The sequence below is a fragment of the Bemisia tabaci genome, chromosome 4, assembly GCF_918797505.1.
Source record: "Bemisia tabaci chromosome 4, PGI_BMITA_v3".
Taxonomy (NCBI): Eukaryota; Metazoa; Arthropoda; class Insecta; order Hemiptera; family Aleyrodidae; genus Bemisia; species Bemisia tabaci.
In genome coordinates this window covers 19721934-19740128 of record NC_092796.1, presented here as the reverse complement: position 1 = coordinate 19740128, position 18195 = coordinate 19721934, and the positions used below count along the sequence as shown (strand labels likewise).

Here is an 18195-nt window from a genome sequence, read left to right as displayed (position 1 = left end):
CTCGAGCCCTGAGCCCACGATCCCGGACGACGGGCACGGAGCCGCGTCGGCGGGCGGGCTGGCAACCGTGGCGGGAAGGTGGGCTCCGTGGATCTCATGAATGGGATTGGAATTGCGGTCAACTTTTTACCTATTTCCAGCGAGCAGTCAGTGTTGCGCCGCGCTGCCGTCCACGTCGCGTTCCCGGTGTCGGTTCGTCCGAGTTGCATGCGTTCGGCTTTCTCCGCTCGCTCGGGTGTGTTCGTGTGTTCTCTGTGACTTGCGCCCCTTTCGTACCTTTCGTCAGGTGTTTACGGCCCGCTCGGATATATTTGCCGTGTGCCGAAATGTGATGCCCATGTGGATTAATTATGTGTTCGTAAGATGATCAGGTAAGACAGCTCTCTTATCAATATCAATAGCCTCGGCCTCCGCAGTGACGCAGACCAGGGGTGGGGAAGGTCCAGGGGGCTGGGGGCCTGGATAACAAAAATTAATTTCCAACAAACTTGACTCCTCTTAAATTTTTAGAAATGTTTTACCTTTCGGCCCCAGGGTTGGTTTTAAAAATAACTTTTAACGTTTTTCAGACTGTTTGTCCTATTGTAGACCCTGAGCGATAAATTAAATTTCAAGGAAAATAAAGTTTCAAATGTTCATAACCAATTTTCCTGGTAGAACTCGCTAACACAATTTATATTCATGATACATTTACAGAACATCGCCGTCAAAAGTTGAGTATCCCTTCGATTTAGCACTCTTTGTGTGGTCTACGGTAAGGACTGAATCAATTGATTTTGACTTTAAAAGTTGTCGTTCAGGGTCTACGGTAAGACTAAAGAGTCTAAGAACCATAGAAAGTTATTTGAACCAACCCCCCAATCGTCAACCTCTCGCCCCCACGGGGCGGGGGAGGGGGGGACACAAAACTTTGGCTACGCCACCGAGCCTAGGCGCTGGTGACCCTCAACGGGAAATGGGTATCCTTGTTAGCCCCGAATAACATTGAATTCATGCACTTTTACGCTAACAGAAGGTATATATTGCGAACACCTTTAGTCCAAAAATGTCGAGCCGATTCTGGTGGTCTCAAGTTTGCGCTTCAAATATGCTGAAAACAATTTAATGTTTCAATTTGCCGTATTCGGGGATCATAATTCTTGGATCAAAACGTAATATTAACGTCCTTCATTGGTAGAAAAAAGAAGAACGAAACCGATGCAACTTATTCTTTGGGGTGCTAAAGACACACGAGATGACACTAAAAGTTTTGGTACAGGTAAAGGGAGTTTTCAGTATTAGAAACTTCAGGTCAGATTATACAGGCCCGTACCTGATGAAACGCTGAGAAAGTCATGGTTGACTTGTGTAATTTTTAGTGATGAGCCCTGAATTGACCCTAGTTTTTTTCGCGTAAACCATCAACTTTTCAAAAAATTTAGAATTTCTTATAAAATCAAGCTTCTTTGACGAAAATTCAATTTCCCGGGAAACTAGTGCTTGATAAAGATAAACCGAGGTCATTTATGGATTTCACAGCTCAAAAATAAAGAGAAAAACATGCGTCGCATGCCTAAAAGTTTCCCACGCTACGTCTGATAACGAGGTTTTCCGACCAAATATCATAATCCTACCATATTACCCCCGTGTAAAACTGGTCCTCTATGATGTTTTGCATCTACAGGGGCTGAGCTAACTCCCTAAAACCGAATCAGGTCTACTCCCAAAAACTTCGGTTACCCGGACCGAAAACTTTGATGATCTAAATGAATTGATGATTTTTTTCTTACTTTTTTTCGTTTTTACCATGCACTTCACATTAGGTCGCTTTCTAGTGCTTCTCACCCCACACAACGCAAATCGCCGTTTCCAAAACGATAACAAAAACTAAACGGTACAAAATTTTAACTCGTAAATTGTATTATGATCAGGAAACTATATTGAGCTTTGACAGTAAATATCACTAATTTTTGTCCAATTTCATGCAAACATCTTTTTGTAAAAAATTGAATTTTTCAAGTCAATTTTGCAAGCTTGGGATAAAGATACGTTGCTTATCCGAGGAACGACGAAATTAGACATTAACTGTCACCGGAGAAGATCCACAAAACAGCCCGGCCTGATCCTGATGGGCAGGCATCAAAGTCAATCCCCTGACCAGGAACTTGACCTACTGCCTGGAAAGCGAGACGCGGTAGAAAGCGTGTTTACACTAACGGTGCAAAAAAAACTACAGGTGTTCGCACGGTGACCCATAGAGCAACACGGAGCACTACCCGCCTGGAAGATCACTATTATTACACCCGGACGGCTCACATTAATCACACGTAATGAGGATCTAATCATATGCGACATGAGTGATTAATACCTGATTATGAGCGGATATCGGATCATGAAGCGCAACCCACGTTCGACTCACAGCTGCGCTCGTTTCGTTGCCTCGCTCCCTCCCCTCCGAAGGGAGAAAAACCATTCGTCTCTCCTTTGTTTATCTCTAACAATAAATAGCAAAGCAAAAGCAAATAAATAGCTATTCAAATATGAATAGAGTTTGAGCCATCCTTATCAAAGATCGCATACGGTTAAAAGAAGCTCAGTTTACAAAAACTCAAATTAAATTATGGATACCAGAAAATAACCGCATGTTCCAAGAACATTTTTGACAACAAAGACCACACAAAATCTCAAACCAAACTGGAGTTACACTGGTGGAAATGATAGCATTCTGACTGATTGAGATTGGAACTGAGTTCTATCAGAGTCAATTAAAAAATTGAAATGTCGTCATTTTTTTCTTGAAAGTGGGGTCGAATTAACTCGATTCCACTTTCAATACGAGAGCAGAAAATTATTATTTTCAACAGTGTAAAGTTTTTTTTCTTTTGTTTAAGTTTGTTAAGTGTAAATTTTATAGTTTAAAAAAAAACCTAGTTACAAGGAACGGCTGTTTGAAATTCTGATCGATGTTGCAATAGGCATGCTGTTGTCAGGTTATAATGTGATTAAACGCCCTGTATTGGCATTAAAATGAACTATAATGCTCAAATTTAGTTCTTTCCGTCAAAAATTCCCTCCCTCTATTTTCTGTAAAAAATCTCAAAATCCTATTTTTCGATCTACTTCTACTAGAGTGACTAGACCGAAAATGTTGCCCTCATAAAGAAGCGCGCATCTCCCCTCGAACAGTCTTAGTTATTTAGATCTTAGTCGCAGTTACGGTTTTATTTGTTTATTTTGAGCGACGTGTTAACACCAGTGACATGCTTGAGAGACAGGAATGATTTTATTCCTACCCCCTTTAAATGCCCGCACCGATAGCGCAGACGCAGAACCACCATTCTGCCGTGCTAGGGAAGAACGCAGTATGAGCCTTCAGACGTTGCCAAGTTTTCTTGAATAAAAACCGAATTTACGGGACAAATTGTGGATATTTTTTTTTAAAACTTTTAGACAATTTTGTACGCAATTAAATCTAAAATATCTGAAAATTTCCAAGAAAAGTGTGCTTGAATGTCGTCAAAAATACGTGTTTTATTGGGGGAAATTGGCAACTCTCGAATGTGCATATCGACGGTGAAACTACCAGACCACGTATCTCGTTTGCGGTGTTTGAAAATCTCCACTCACATTTTATTTTTTTGAAGGAGATCAAATCAATATCATTCCTTACAATTTTCACAGATTTTTCTCCGCACAAAGAGGAAAAATCACGGAAGTTTTCACGAATTGACGTTGAGTAGTTTTCTATTTAAAAAATAAAGTATGACAGGAAGTCTGCGACGTCGCAAACCGAGATACGTGGTTTGGTAGTTTCACCGTCGATATGGAGTTCTTCCTTAGCACGGCAACATTGTATGTTTATGGTGCTTTTTCACAAGTTTTGCGGCTGAGTATTCAAAGAACTGTGAGGTTTTCTTTGGGTTGTTCCTTTTAATGACTATAGTTACCTTGTTATCAGACACGACTCAACATACTCGTGCAGCAGGGAGACACAATAAACCCCGGGAGGAGTGGCAATTACTGGATAAATTGCCTGAATTTTTTTTTGCGTTTTTACGGCCTTCACTTTCGCGGGACCCTCGGTGCGAGAGGTCATGCACGGATTACGATCGAGCGAATTACAGTGATTCGAACTCAACGCCAGCCGAGGCTGTCGCTTGGCTACCAATGCCAACAAAAGAAATGGTGTGATTTTATTCGAGAGTTAACGCACTGGCATAAATAATAAGCTCAGGCCGAGCTCAACTTTCTACGTCCAATGTCAACGGCGATATATCTCAGATAAAACACGGTGGGTGACTTATTGTGACCGTGATATACTGCATTTCTGAGGGATGCGCATGCACGTGTACGCTGCTTTTCTATAACCAGTGTATAATGTGTAAAAGTATATCTATCTTTCGGAATATATAAAAAAAGCCCGTTGCAAACTTTAGATATAGCAAAAAAAGAGTCGTTTTTGTTAGAAATGGCTAAAAAATCTCGGTGAGTGTATCGAGAAGGTCTGAAATACACTCCTAACTTCATTATCTGCGTAAGAAAAATGTGTTTTTTAAGCTTCCTACTTCAAAAACGATACTACGGCACGGGTGAATATTTCTCAAGGAATAGTATAACCAGCAATGGTTCATCCAATCATTGCGCAATTGGATACTACGCAATATGTAACATGGCCGACGCCAACCCACCAAAACACACGTGACGAGATGGGATTTTATCAAACGCCGTGCTTTTATACTTAGATTTTTCCTGCGTTGATAAAGACCATGGTGCTTCCTCGCGATTATTGCGCGCGGAGACGTCAGAAAATGTTGAATATCGGGTATAACATCCTAGTGCACAAAGGTTGGATGGAATGACTCCTCTTGCGGAACGTTTACCTGTGCCTGTGTGTCTAGGAAGTTTAAAAACGCATTTTTCTCACGCAGATCATGAAGTTAGGAGTGCATTTCGGACTTTCAAGATGCGCTCATTGTGATTTTTGAGACATTTGTTGTAAGAAACTTATCTTATTTTAGCTGTTGCAAAAGTTTGCAAAAGGCCCATTACGAATTTCCAACGATTAAAGTACGCACCGTAATGAACACGCGATGCAAGAAGTATTCTCGAAGTCTTGTAGGCGCTCATGGTGCGGTGAACGCGTACCTTGGTAGATATGCAATGCGGGAAGTATTCTTGAAGCCTTGTAGGCGTTAATATGCGCCTTGCGCCGACCGCACTGTGTGACCGATAAGTGAAACTTGCAGAGTCAGCATTTTTTAGCTTGTTACTACCGTTAAGCTTTTGCGTATCTTGTACAGGTCCCTGCCGTCTGAGTTACGTGAAAAGCGACCGCATTAGAGCCTTTCCGTTCGAAAAATAACTCTTCTTTATGCTCTAGCTAAAGTTTCCACTAGGCCCATTTGACCATCGGTCCAGACCTTTGACGATATTCCTCATTTGAGCACTAGCTTTTCGTACATATGTCTCGCATTTAGCAAAAAGAAACCAGAGCGATTGCAGTGTACAAAATTGTACAACTTCTTTCCTTTTGAATATACTCAACATGTGTATAGTATTAAAATTTACACAATTATTTCCCCTTAATTGACATTTTTTGGTGGGAAGCAAACACATTTTCTGTTTGGTAAATATTTTTATGGAGAAGCAACATTTTTATTACACTGTAATCACGCTGGTTCCCTTTTGCCAAATGCGATCCACATATTTTATCAATGTAAATTTGGCAACGTCAAAATGTTGATGGGGCGTTCTGTCTTAGTACAACAGGATAGGGGACTCGGCCGCAGCTATGGCAGGCACGCGACTATCCCTTGTCTTGTCTCGAACCCAAGGGGCCTTGTCGCTGCGAACCCGATGGATGTCCTTATCACCGGTGACCCAAACAAATGGGGTCAAACATGCGCGCGCTCTTAGATTACTTACTTTGATTTACCCCCTTCTTGCGCCGGCGCATTGTGCTGTCCCGGAGTAAAGTTAACCTCTGCAAATTGCGCTGCGCCGCCGTCGCTGCCGCCGTTTTCCAGGGTATTAGCATGCGCAATTATGACAGCACCTGCGTTTCAGCAGCTCAGAAGGGAGCGCGATGTTGCCGATTTTGGAGAAACAAATCTGCAGTTATTCAAAGATATCTGATGTTAGAATGTTAATTATGAAAAATTGGACGATTTATGTTAAAAGGAATAGAGTCCCTTTATACTGAGAGTCAAGACAACACCCCCTCATGGAGTCACAAACGGGAATAAAGATTACACAAATTGAACGTTTTTCGTAATCTTTGATCGGCCCATTCTTAAATTCCTTTCTCCGTTCTTCCTCTCATTCCGTTTGTTCCTTGTCAAACCCTTAATTCCTCGGTCCATTCCAGATCATAATCTTTGCAATTGGAGAAAATGTAATCTTTATTCCCGTTTGTGACACTGTGGAGGCCTAAAATACGGCAACCAATCAGAAATGGATTCACATTGTCTTGACTCTCAGTATAAAGGGATTCTAAAAAGGGAAGAGGAACTATGTTACACGCAAACTCCATGCGTACGGATCTTATGGCATGAATACATTCAATTTTAAATCACATTTAAACCGATTCCACTTATGATGGGACGAATATATGGCATCATGATGCCCTTTTTCTCTGGTGTTGAAAATGTTTGATACTTTAGTTTACTTCCATACTTCGAGAGTTTATTTAATTTTGATTTTGATTTGACCTTGGAAGAGGAAGCTCTTCCGGTACAAGTACTACTCGGGCCATACTAGCCAAAGTCAGCAATAAACAAAGATTCTTCTCATTTATTTGACTCTGAGTGGAGGATAGTATATTCCAGGACACATTCAAGTATTCGCAACGGAATTATTAAAAAGGAGAAGCGTGAATTTTTTTTTTTTTTTTTTTATGTTACGTTGCGGAAGTTTAGTGAGGTAAATCATACTTATACTGTTACGTAGGAGTGCAAACTTATTCAATTTTATAAATGTTTAAGAAGAATACATTTTGCGACTATACCACGGCAAAAAAAAGGAAAAAAAGAAAAAAGAGAAGAAAGTTGGAGGGAAATGGGTACTGCCTAATCTTTAGTTTACATTGGGTGATTTTAGTTTGCGTTATAGTCCAATAAAGCCTCAAGCTTCGATTTCTTATTTCAAATGACCTAAAATGCTCGGTTCTCCTGAACAATGTTTGCTGAAAAAATGCATTTAAACCGGTCCACCCAAAAAAGCAGACAATTTTTTTGTCCAACTGGCGACCATGAATGAAGGTGCACTGCAATTCTCTCATAAATCCTTGATCCGGCATGCTTTGTGTTTCAGTCTCTCTTCTCTCTCTCTCTTTTTCTTGTTTGCGGTAATCGGTAAGGATCAGAATTGCAGTAATTCTAAGTCAACGGACCTGGCCATTTGTGAATTTAGCAAAACCCGCAACAAAAAGAGCAATGGAGTGTTTTTTTTTTTTTTTTTTTTTTTTTTTTTTTTTTTTTTTTACAAAATGCGTGTGACAAGGATTCACTTTGCTTTAATTACGTGACATATTTTCTCCCAATTGTTGATCACTCATTCGCCCAAAATGATGCACCCGCAGCTCCAATCCATACTTCCTCTCAAATTGCATAATTTAGTGCAGAAACCACCCTCAGTTTCTATCGTTTCTCATACATTTGGCCCCAAAATTTTGCACGTAATTTAATTCATTCATAGCGTTATGCAAAGCTGAAGTTGATCCCGAATTTAATATAGTTTGTTGTAAGCGCCCGTTTCAGCAGAAAACATTAGGATAAGATTCTACTCGCGAAATTGTTTGATGTGCTTTTAAGCAAAAAGTGCCCGCGAAAATGTACACTCTCTGTCTAGCGGAGTCACGCAATTCTCTTCGATATGATAAGACGCGTATATCCCAGAGTCGCATCATGTATTTCCTCCTTGACTTCGGCACCTAAACTGACTGTCAGAGAGTTAAATAAATATTTGCTCCTGTATAGGTTGTCGAGTTGTTTCAGTTAAGAATATTTCCAGTCTGGTGCTCGGAAGAACCTGTATGATGTGTCCTTTACTCTTTTGACCGCAGTAGCAACTATACACTGACTAAATCGGCAAATGCGACAAGGCAAAATTGCGAATAATGTATGTAATCGCATGTTATACTGCGCTTTCCTGACCTTCGATATCTAATTCATAAGGGTCCTAGTACAAGCGCACAAAGACAAGATTGTATTTTCAATATTGAACTATCATTGTATTCTCATAAAAGAGATATACAAATTGATTTTTCTAAGAACAAAATATTACAGCAAGTTGGATAATTTCTGACTAACCTCACAAAACGGGGGTATAATTGCAGATTATAAACATGATCCAATCTCATATCGCTGCATTAAATCTTGCGCTCAGCTCCTAATATTTTTGTCAGCAACCAATACTATTGCTGAAGTTTACAAAATTCTTTGTCTAATTTACTGTAGCGATGGCGATTTAATGTCGCATATAATGGAAAGGTATATGAGACTCTTGTTAGCTTGAGCCAAAAGTATAGAGCTCCTATAAATTAGAGTACCTGTATGGGGAGAGTACCGACAGATCTCAAACTCCGAAAGTCCATCAGGCCTTCACCGATGCCTCCGCGAATAAAGTTAGGGCCCAAAAGGGCAGCCAGCCTATGAATTTCGAATGTCCAGAGCGATTTACAAATACAATTGTTACGAACCGTCGTTTAGAAAGCATGTATTTGGCTTACTTTTTGCATAAATATACTTATTATTGTTGCGAAAGAACGATCATTTATGTACATTCTTAGCCGTCTTGGTTAGAATTGAAATCTGTAGGCTGGAAGTGAAATTTTGTGCGTTAGAAGTTGGTTAGAAGGGTGGCTGCACTTTTGGGCCCTAAGCCCTCCATGAACCGATCTGTCGGTACTCTCCCTATACAGGTACTCTACTATAAATCAGTTGATATAATTTCATGAAGGGCGCCATTTTATTTATGTTGTGCGCTTGTGCAGCAAAAAGAAAAATAATAAATAAATAAATACAGTAACGACGAAAACCACCCAATGAGACCAATGTATTCAAATGAATAATTTAGATTGTGATGGAGGCGCGTTGGTCAAGTTGAGTTGGAGCCAAGATGACCTCTTGAAGCACTCGACGGGTGCTCACAACCTGTGCGCGACCTTGGAAATTAAATGCTTGGATTAGGTTCAGTTACCGTTTGATTAGTGTTGACAGCATTTCATCGCCGACTAACTGGGCAGTAGACTCTTTGGGTGGCTGGAAGAAAGTGAGTTGCTGGCTTTGATCGAGGTTATCGCCACAGGAGGTGAGGGCGGTACCGATGTCCATGCATAATCCCATTCTGAATATAATACATTTTGCTCTTTTCCTCTAAGAGTGATTATTTGTTTAAACTTCGTCATGAATTCCAGCGACAACTGGATCCTTGAATCTTGTAATTGTCAAACACTGTAGCTCACTTTATTGTTCTTGAGCTGACACATTATTTTTAGGCCGTGTAGTAAAGAGTTTGGAGCTGATTAAAAAATTTCAAAGATTTTTGTGCTCTTTGCCATGAATTATCGTGGTATCACACAACTTACCCCTACCGTAAGGCTTGTAATTTTTACTTCAGAAAAATACCTACTTATCTGCAATTTTCTCACCTAATGATATCATTTACCGACCTTACGACCTTTTGTCTCACCATTACCATTTTACGACTGCGACCATCTATTCACTGTTCGTGAATAATGTCCGGCTAACCCGCAGCTTTCAAAATTTGAAGAAAAGCCAGGACCGTTTCCAGGATTATTTTCAGCTTATTTTTCAGTCATCAAGAAATAATCAAATCGTGAATAAACTCCAGGGGAAAATCCTCTCGATATTATACGTAAACTAAGCTCCAAACGCGCGCCAGGGCGCGTCTTACACTCGAAGAGCCGATTTTTGCAGAATGTTCAAGTATAATTTAAAGGAGAGGGGCTCATTAAGGGGTTATCACCTACCGAAAACCGCAAAAATCAATAAATTTGGTCACGTTGTTCTCTTGAATGAACTATGATAAAAAAATTGAAATTTGCATTGTTTGTAAGACGAATACTTTACAATTTCATCACGTAATTATAAAAAAATGGGCCTTCATTCAGCAATCCCGAAGGACCTCATCCAGTGAATAATACGTGGCCGTATTTGTAAAAATTATAGAAAGCAATTTAGTACAAACTTTTCGAACGAAGTATGATCAAAAATAAAACTTTTAGGAGTCAGAGAGGACAATCAAGAGCTTTACAATACAAGATACCGAACAAATATGTTTGATTTCTTTATTTTATCCAAACGAAACTCACAATGCAAGAATTGGCCGGGAATTCTGACGGACACTATCAACGACCAGACATTCATTAATGTGGGCTCTTATTGGCCAAACGTATAACGAACGTACGAAAAAAGTCAACATTTTAGGATCTAGAAAGGACAATCAAGAGCTTTACAATGAATGATACTGAATAAATATTTTTGATTTTTCGATTTTCCCCATCGAAACTCACAATGCAAGAATGGACTGGGAATTCTGACAGACACTATCAAAGACCGAACATCTCATTCATAAATGTTGGCTTTGTTGGCCGAACGCCACGAATAAAAAACGAACACATTCGCGAGCACGAAGGAAACAGAAAGTAGCCGCGCGGCCCCACTTCCGGTAATCGGTGAAAATTTCGCTCGATCGGGCAGTGCTGCACATAGCCTACATTCTAGGCCACTTGTTTCCGCGTCCAGCCTCGCATCCCCGCCGCCCCCGGCTCGGCTCAGGGGGCGGGAAACCAGTTGGAAGTTGGGTTGTACTCGCGGCCGTACGCACGATGCCCCTTGTTGCCGGATCTAACAAAAAAGTCAACCCTTGATGCATTGTGAATCAGAGGATTCGGTTTCGAGATAATCTGGCAACGCTGCGGGCCCCGCGGCCCTCGTGTGCCCCATTTCGGGATCCGCGACTCACGCTCGTAAATCGCCCGCAGAGATCCGCCTTCCGATTATTCGCGCGTTTTATCGATGAAAACGGCGCATGCGCACGCTTAAACCCGCGCACACGCGTTTGTGGACCGAATTAGATGCAGAAACAAAGTGTGGGGTTCGTCGATGGCCGGCAAGTCGAAAATTCGAATTTTGATTGCAAATCGTCAAAATCCTCGACAACATGTTCGATTTAAAAACAGAGAAGAAGAAGAAACATTTCCTGGTAATATTCATTTCAATTTCTGCGAATACTTTCAATGATTGAAGAAATTTTACAGAGAGATTTTAAAATAAACGGTTTGCTAGTTGTTATTTCCAAGTATAAATAAATAAGACATGAGCGGAAATCTGTGACGTCGCAGATTGCACACTAAGGAATGGATTTCAGACTTGTTTGACGTGCCCAATGTGATTTTCGTGCGAGTTTACCGGTAGAGAGAACATTTATTTGGCTGTACCTCTTGCGTACAACAAACCCATTAAAATTTGGTTTGTTTTTCCTAACTCAGCGTTTAAGTCTCCGCGGAATGCTAGATAGTACATTGAAAAAGGGAAGCATTGAAATTTGGTTGTTTTTTCTTACTCAGCGTTTAAGTCTCCACGGAATTCTAGATTGTACATTGACAAAGGAAGCGATTGAAATTTAGTCGTTTTTTCTTACTCAGCGTTTAATTCTCCACGGAATGCTAGATTGTGCATTGACAAAGGGAAGAATTGAGATTTGGTTGTTTTTTCTTACTCAGCGTTTAAGTCTCCACAACCTTACAGATTGTACAGTTTATAAAAGGGGAACTCCTCATACCGCATGAGAAGAACTTTCAGGTCAGATTTACATAGCTTTTCCCCCCTTGGTACTCCTTTATCAAAACAGATTTAAAAAAAAAAGTACCTGAATGATCCAGTTCGCAACTGTTAGAAACCAAAATTTTATCAATAACTTTATTCGAGATTCCATGCTGATGAGGATTTTGAAAACGTGGCTAAGTGTATTCAACTTTTTCCCTGCATGAGTTTAGTAAAGTAATCCTCTTTCAAGAACACAAACGACACATGCAGCACAAAAGCTTAAAAGATCTCTCCATAGGCGCAACCTAACGATACATTCTTCTCGTAACGTGACACTTGATGGGCTTGCTGTGGGCAGCGAGCAATGGGCAGCGTCCAAGATTCCAACAAAGCTTCTTGACGGTGGGTCTAACTGAAGTGTGATGCCAGGGAGTATAAAATTACTGGGTGACCAAGATGCTGGGGTTCCAGGACGTCCTGGAAGATTAGAGAGAGCGTAACCCGGTGGCAAACCGAGCTGCTTAACCAACAATTTACATGCAAAAATTCTCACTACATGCAGCGAATTTATTGTCTAATTTATTACCTTGATCCTTCCTTCGACTCCATCCGTGTTGCCAAGCGTTGCTTGAAAAAAGTCTGCTAATGAGAGCTACATTGTTTGTCTATGTATAATAGAAAATTGAGGAGCCAGTACAAGATTACCAGCAGTGTTAGCTTTGAGCCAAAATTAGGTCGAATGCAACATGATTGACCTTGAGATTTTTTCTTTTTCTTTTTTATGTGGTGTGTATGTTGCAAATTTCTTGCCACGAATCCACACACCTCGTCGTTAAAATGTCAAGACTCCGGAATCCTTGACTTAATCCTTCCTCTTAATCCACTTTCTCTCCTTTTCTAACTTGTTGTAGCTGACATATTGTTCGTCACGAGTTTACTTCATTTCCGTAATATCACTTTGACATCGACACATTGCGATGAGCGTAATAATAAATACTGCCGATTGGCTGTCAGTATAAGACCATGCTCTTAATGGCCTTGAGAATTTTTTTCTTTTTTCAAAATATATTAAATCACCGGACACACTTCCTACAGCAGACAACTGCGTTGACACAACAAATAGAGCGTGTGGTTTCTTTATTGTATATAGAATATCAATGATTTTTAAAATATGAAAGAAAAAAAGAAGGAGAGGGAAAAAAATTGAATTTTGATATCCGAAGATCAAACTGTTTACGAGGCACAGCACAATACACTAAAGTCTTTTGATGCAACTATTTCAGTTTGGCGGATGTCTGTATTGCATACGGAAAAATTGAAGGCGTTCTCGTTTTGTTCACTCTTCAAGAGTCGCAAGCTTGTCTTCAGCATATAAAAGCATTTTTGCAAATATAGAAATGTAGTAGTCCAAATGAACCACTTTTTGTCTTAGCTTTTGAGTAATCGCACTATTTTTAGCGGTGTTCTCGCATTGATTGGCAATTTTTGTTGTTCGACACCCGATTTTAGCGAATAGCAAACGTACAACAGCGTTCAATGTTTTTCATCGATTCTCGTGGCAGTAAGCTTCGACCCACTTTTTCTTTACGTGAATGAAACAATCTTTATTAGCTACTGATAACCCATCCTTCTCAGAAGCACTCATGGTGCTGATTGTTTTTGAACCTGGCCGGAATAATCAATTTATTGTAAATTGTTTTCAAAATATTTGAAACTATTGATGGAATTTGTGGTGACCAACTCCTCAAAATGTATTTGATTATTATTAAAAAAATGCACTGAGCAAGCTTAAATCATTATACCCTACTTTTGTCAATGTTGGGGATATATTTTGTAATAGATTCCTCAAAATTGCGCCTAAGAAGGAGAAGAAAAAAACAAATAGCCTCTGTCGAAATCGGCGCCCAGTGGCATTCCGGATTTCCTACATCTGCGAAACTTACCATAGTGTTCTGAGGTGTGTTCAAGATAGCAATGTCATTGCACTCGATTCTTACGCCAGGCTCCGGATCGGGCTTCGGGCGACGCAACAACGTTTCGCCGAGGAGTCGATCAGACAGAGACGCAGACGCCCCAGAATAGTGGTGCGGCCGGCTACTACTACCGCAGCTCGGAGAAAGAAAGTTGCGATGTTGCCAAATCCAGTCCCAAAATGCGTACAATTGACATCAAATTTCTTTTGAAATTGCGCATAATTGCTCCGGAGGGTAACAGTGTAAAGTTGGCGTTCCGGATCCGAGATGGCCAACAGTCGTGTGAAGAGGTGGGCGGGTTTGCGCGGGTCGTTTTGAATTCGAAGGCGTGTGCCAACGAAAACTGCCGCGCTAAGAAAAAACGCCTTATGATCGTACAAGCGTTGCCAAATTTCACCCGGTAAAATAATTATTTTGAAGGAAAGCATTCAGTATGTTGCCATATAGTTGTATATACTTTGGTTTATATTGTAAGTAAAATTCTCAGAAAAATTCTCAGAAAAATGTTTAGTATAGATTCACTGATTATTCCCTTTTCGTCAAAGGAAATTTGGTAACGTCTAAAGACGTGTATGCGGTTCTTCTTCAGCGTGACAGAACTTACGTCTGACGACATCATTCTTTGCTATTCTTTTCGCAACTGAGTAATTATAATTATTAAACGTGCAAATAGACTAGTTTAGAGAGATGTCATCATCTTTAATATACCAAATTTGTGTTGCAACTAGCAGGACACTTTACGAATAGAAGATTGGATGAGTTTGAAGTGAGTCATTCTCCATAATTCACGACGACACCTTTGTTGCAAATTGTATGCAAGAGTTATTCAATAATTAGTAAAGTTCCCAATGTATCGAAATCAATTCATTTATTCATTTTCGATTGCATGTCTCTCCTTCGCCAAACAAAGCCGCTGGCCATACATCTGAGGTCCATACGCCAAGGGAAAAAAAGAAAAAAAAAGTGCAAGTGTAAATAAATCTCTCAGTTCGAAACGACGCAACTCAAGTTTTCTAGGATGTTCACAGAGAACACTGTTGATGAGAACACTGGTGATGAGAAACACTCCTTCTTTAGCTGTTACGCGGTGTTTCGTCTCTTGAAAGTTTCATTTTTCCAAGATGAGTCGTTTTCGAACTGGGAGATTCAAATGGTATACGCAAAAATTTTCATAAACTTCACTGAAAAAAAAAAAAAAAAAAAAAAAAAAAAAAAAAAAAAACCCACATTGGATCTAGAGTTCGGACTCTTAAAAACATCGACAAGAACAAATACTCTTGATTCAATCGGATTTTACCTTAAGTCAAGAGCCAAGCCTCTTAATTCGAGCGGATTTCCTTTTCATTTACGCAAAAATCTGATTGAATTTAGAGTATTTTTTCTTGTCAATGTTTTCAAGAGTCTGGACTCTAGATCCAATGTGTTTTTTTTCCAGTGTTCAGTTTCATTCGTAACAGTGGAAAATCATGCTGGAGGACTCGCGGAACTTCATCTTATGAAAATTTCATTTTTCTGAGATGGGTCGTTTTCGAACTGAGAAATTCAAACGGCACAAGCAAAAATTTTCATAAACTCCAATTTCTTTCTTGACAATGAACAATCATGTCTGAGGATTCGCAGAACTACTAAATCTCCACCCGTCATGCTCCCACGGAGGATTCCCGCGAGTTTTTTCGTATACGAAAAAATCTTGACGAGCAAGAAAAAACCAAAGCTCACTGCTCGAGTTGGGACTTTCTTTCTCATCGGCATCGGCTCGGCGACAGGAGGACGCGGAGGAAACCAGTTTGCGTCCAACTTTAATATGCAGGGCGAGCGACCCGTCCCTCTGCCGCAGATTCCGGGCATCCGAGCACCAGATTACTTCCTGATTCCTTCCGAGGCAACATGCTCCCGTGGAAAGAACCAGAGGATTGAGGAACGTTGGAGAGTTAATGTCCGGTATTTTTTAGTCGTAAATTTTGATTTTCAAGCGTCGCATGTCACGGTGGTGATCCTTTCAGGTTTGACTTGATTGCGAGAGGGCCTCCGAAAATTACGCGACGGCCGCCGCTTTCGGAAATCAATTAGTGGATAAATGCGGAGAATTCGCTCGCGTTGGATGACCTTCATATAACTAATATGATTATGATAAACAGGAAATTGAGCAAAAGTCTAGATTGAAATGCAAGCATATCGAGAGAGTAAAATAAAAGAGGAAATATATAGAAGATAATGAATCGTTCACCTCAGTATATTGGATGTGAGAAAGGTCTATGACTTTCAATTGTCGCTGAAGGTACCGTTTTGGTTAATTTCATTGATTCTGAAAATCTTGGTTCGGCATTCCCTACAGTGAAAGAAAGGGACCGCAAGGTTTTTCAAATGTTGTTCCTTTCTTCTTTTTTTGAGAGATACAGATCAATTGATTTCATTATACCTTAAATTCTCATACAATTTTATTCAAATATGGAAGAATAATCGAGGAATTTTTTTTAAAAATTAAGGCTATCAGTTTTCCGTTTAAAGAATGAAGTCCAGCGGGGAGTCTATAACATTGCATACTAAGATACATGTTTCTTGATTATTTTCGATATCTCAAGTCAAAGTTCTCTAGTAAAGTATAAAGCCGGGAACAAGACATACCGTGAAAGTTTCCCCTCCTATCTGTCCAAAATTGAGCAGATTAACGAGAGAAAATAACAGATTCTGATAATTTAACAGTTTTCGCTACTTGTCATTTGAAGTCTCGGTGATTCATGAGTAGTTAAAATAACCGTCACTCTCGGATCTCCTCTTATCTCGAATTCGGAACGAACTGTGTATTTAAGCATATCAATATTGACAACTGAACATTCCTCTCCTGTCTCACCCACCAATCCCTATACCGCATCTACTGTATTATTGTACCACTAGAGTTTGTAGACGTCTAAAAGTGCAGTGGAGTTAGTCGAAGGAGCTCCACGCACAACCACAGGAGCAAAGCCAACCGAGTTGCGGTTATGACTTAAGTCTCGAAATTGACGTTCCGTTCTGGTTGCACGTTCCGATGCGTTCTGCGTGAATGATATTCATACATTTTGATTAGAGTCGGGAGAAACTTATGCACTTCAACGAAGTCAAATCTGGTCTCTAATATAAGTTTTTTCCAACCATATGTACTTAAAGAAATCTTCGGACTTAAAGTCTACAATTTGCCAACATCGAAAATGAAGTAGAAATTAAAAGCAGTGATTAAGAAAACCGCGGACCCGACGACCACAAGTCCCGAAATTAATGAAAAATATATTCATATAACTGGCATTACACTTGAGTCTGGAGACTAAATACAATCGGCAGATGCCATATCGCGTTAGGTCCAATTTTGAGAAATCGGAATAAAATTATTTTGCAGTTATAACTCAACCATCCAAGAAGCGGTTTTTCTTAGTACCTCCTACCGTAAAGCTCGTAAAAAACTAGTTTATGGACTCCAGCTTGCCACAGTAGCCTCGCCATCTTGATTATTGCCTTTAATTCTGAAGCATGCGCGACTCTAAAAGTTGCGAATTTGTAACGAGTTTCAATTCTTTTTTTAATATATCTTTACAAAATTGGATGTGGGCCTCACAAATTCTGTTTTTAGTGCCTAAAGTTCGTGTATAGATATACATTTGGGGCATGCATAAAACTTGTTCTAACTGTAGCCCTTCACGTCTGAAATTATTCCTATTTTCATCTTTCCACTTTTTTAGTAAATATAGCCTCTTCCACCGCAGAAAAATCACTTATAATGATATAAGTACACAATTTGACGTATTTCTGTCAAACGAAACTATGTGCATTATGACGAGATTCCTGTTATTCATTTATTCTTATAGGTCTCAGGGACCATGTTTTAATGCACACAGTTCCATTTGGCAGAAATACGTCCAATTGTATCGATTGCTAGGTGGATAACACCAAACAAACTCAGGTGATCATGGATGATACTCGCCACCGAAGCAGATGACGTTAATTACCATGTTTTCGAACCGCAAAATTTGGGACAATATGAATCCAAAAACCTTCCATAGGACAGCTCTAATAAAATTTTTCCGCGCAATGATGTATAGTCAGTAAAACATGATCTTTTTGCACTTGAGCTTCCGCGTTTGCTCTCATCGAATATTTCTTATTGTTCCGTGAAGTAACCGCTGACCAAAACATTTTTTAGAGCAATTAAGGGACCTGTTGGTCCAAAAATCCATCCTCACTTTCTGATGAGCCTCCAAGACGGCAATGCTGGACGTCGAGCGTGTCTATGTGGTCGATTCACAGTTTAATACACCGAGTAATGCAATACCGCACCGGTGATGGATAATCCTGATGGAAGCTCTCCCAGTCCAAAATGTCCAACACTCCTCATAGTTGTCAAATTGTACTTACGTGAAGGACCCAGTACATGAGGATGGTGTGTATATCTTAAGGATCTTAAGAGAATTACGTTTAAAGAC

At 40.0% G+C, this 18195-nt stretch overlaps 1 protein-coding gene across 1 annotated transcript in view; it reads left to right on the top strand.

Moving 5' to 3' along the window:
- The first annotated feature begins 151 nt into the window (after nt 1–151).
- Nucleotides 152–18195, top strand: part of LOC109030179 (uncharacterized) — a 124717-nt gene continuing 106673 nt past the window's right edge. The window contains exon 1 of the mRNA XM_072299465.1: nt 152–371. The gene's annotated coding sequence lies outside the window, so the exon portion shown is untranslated. The remainder of the gene's footprint in view (nt 372–18195) is intronic.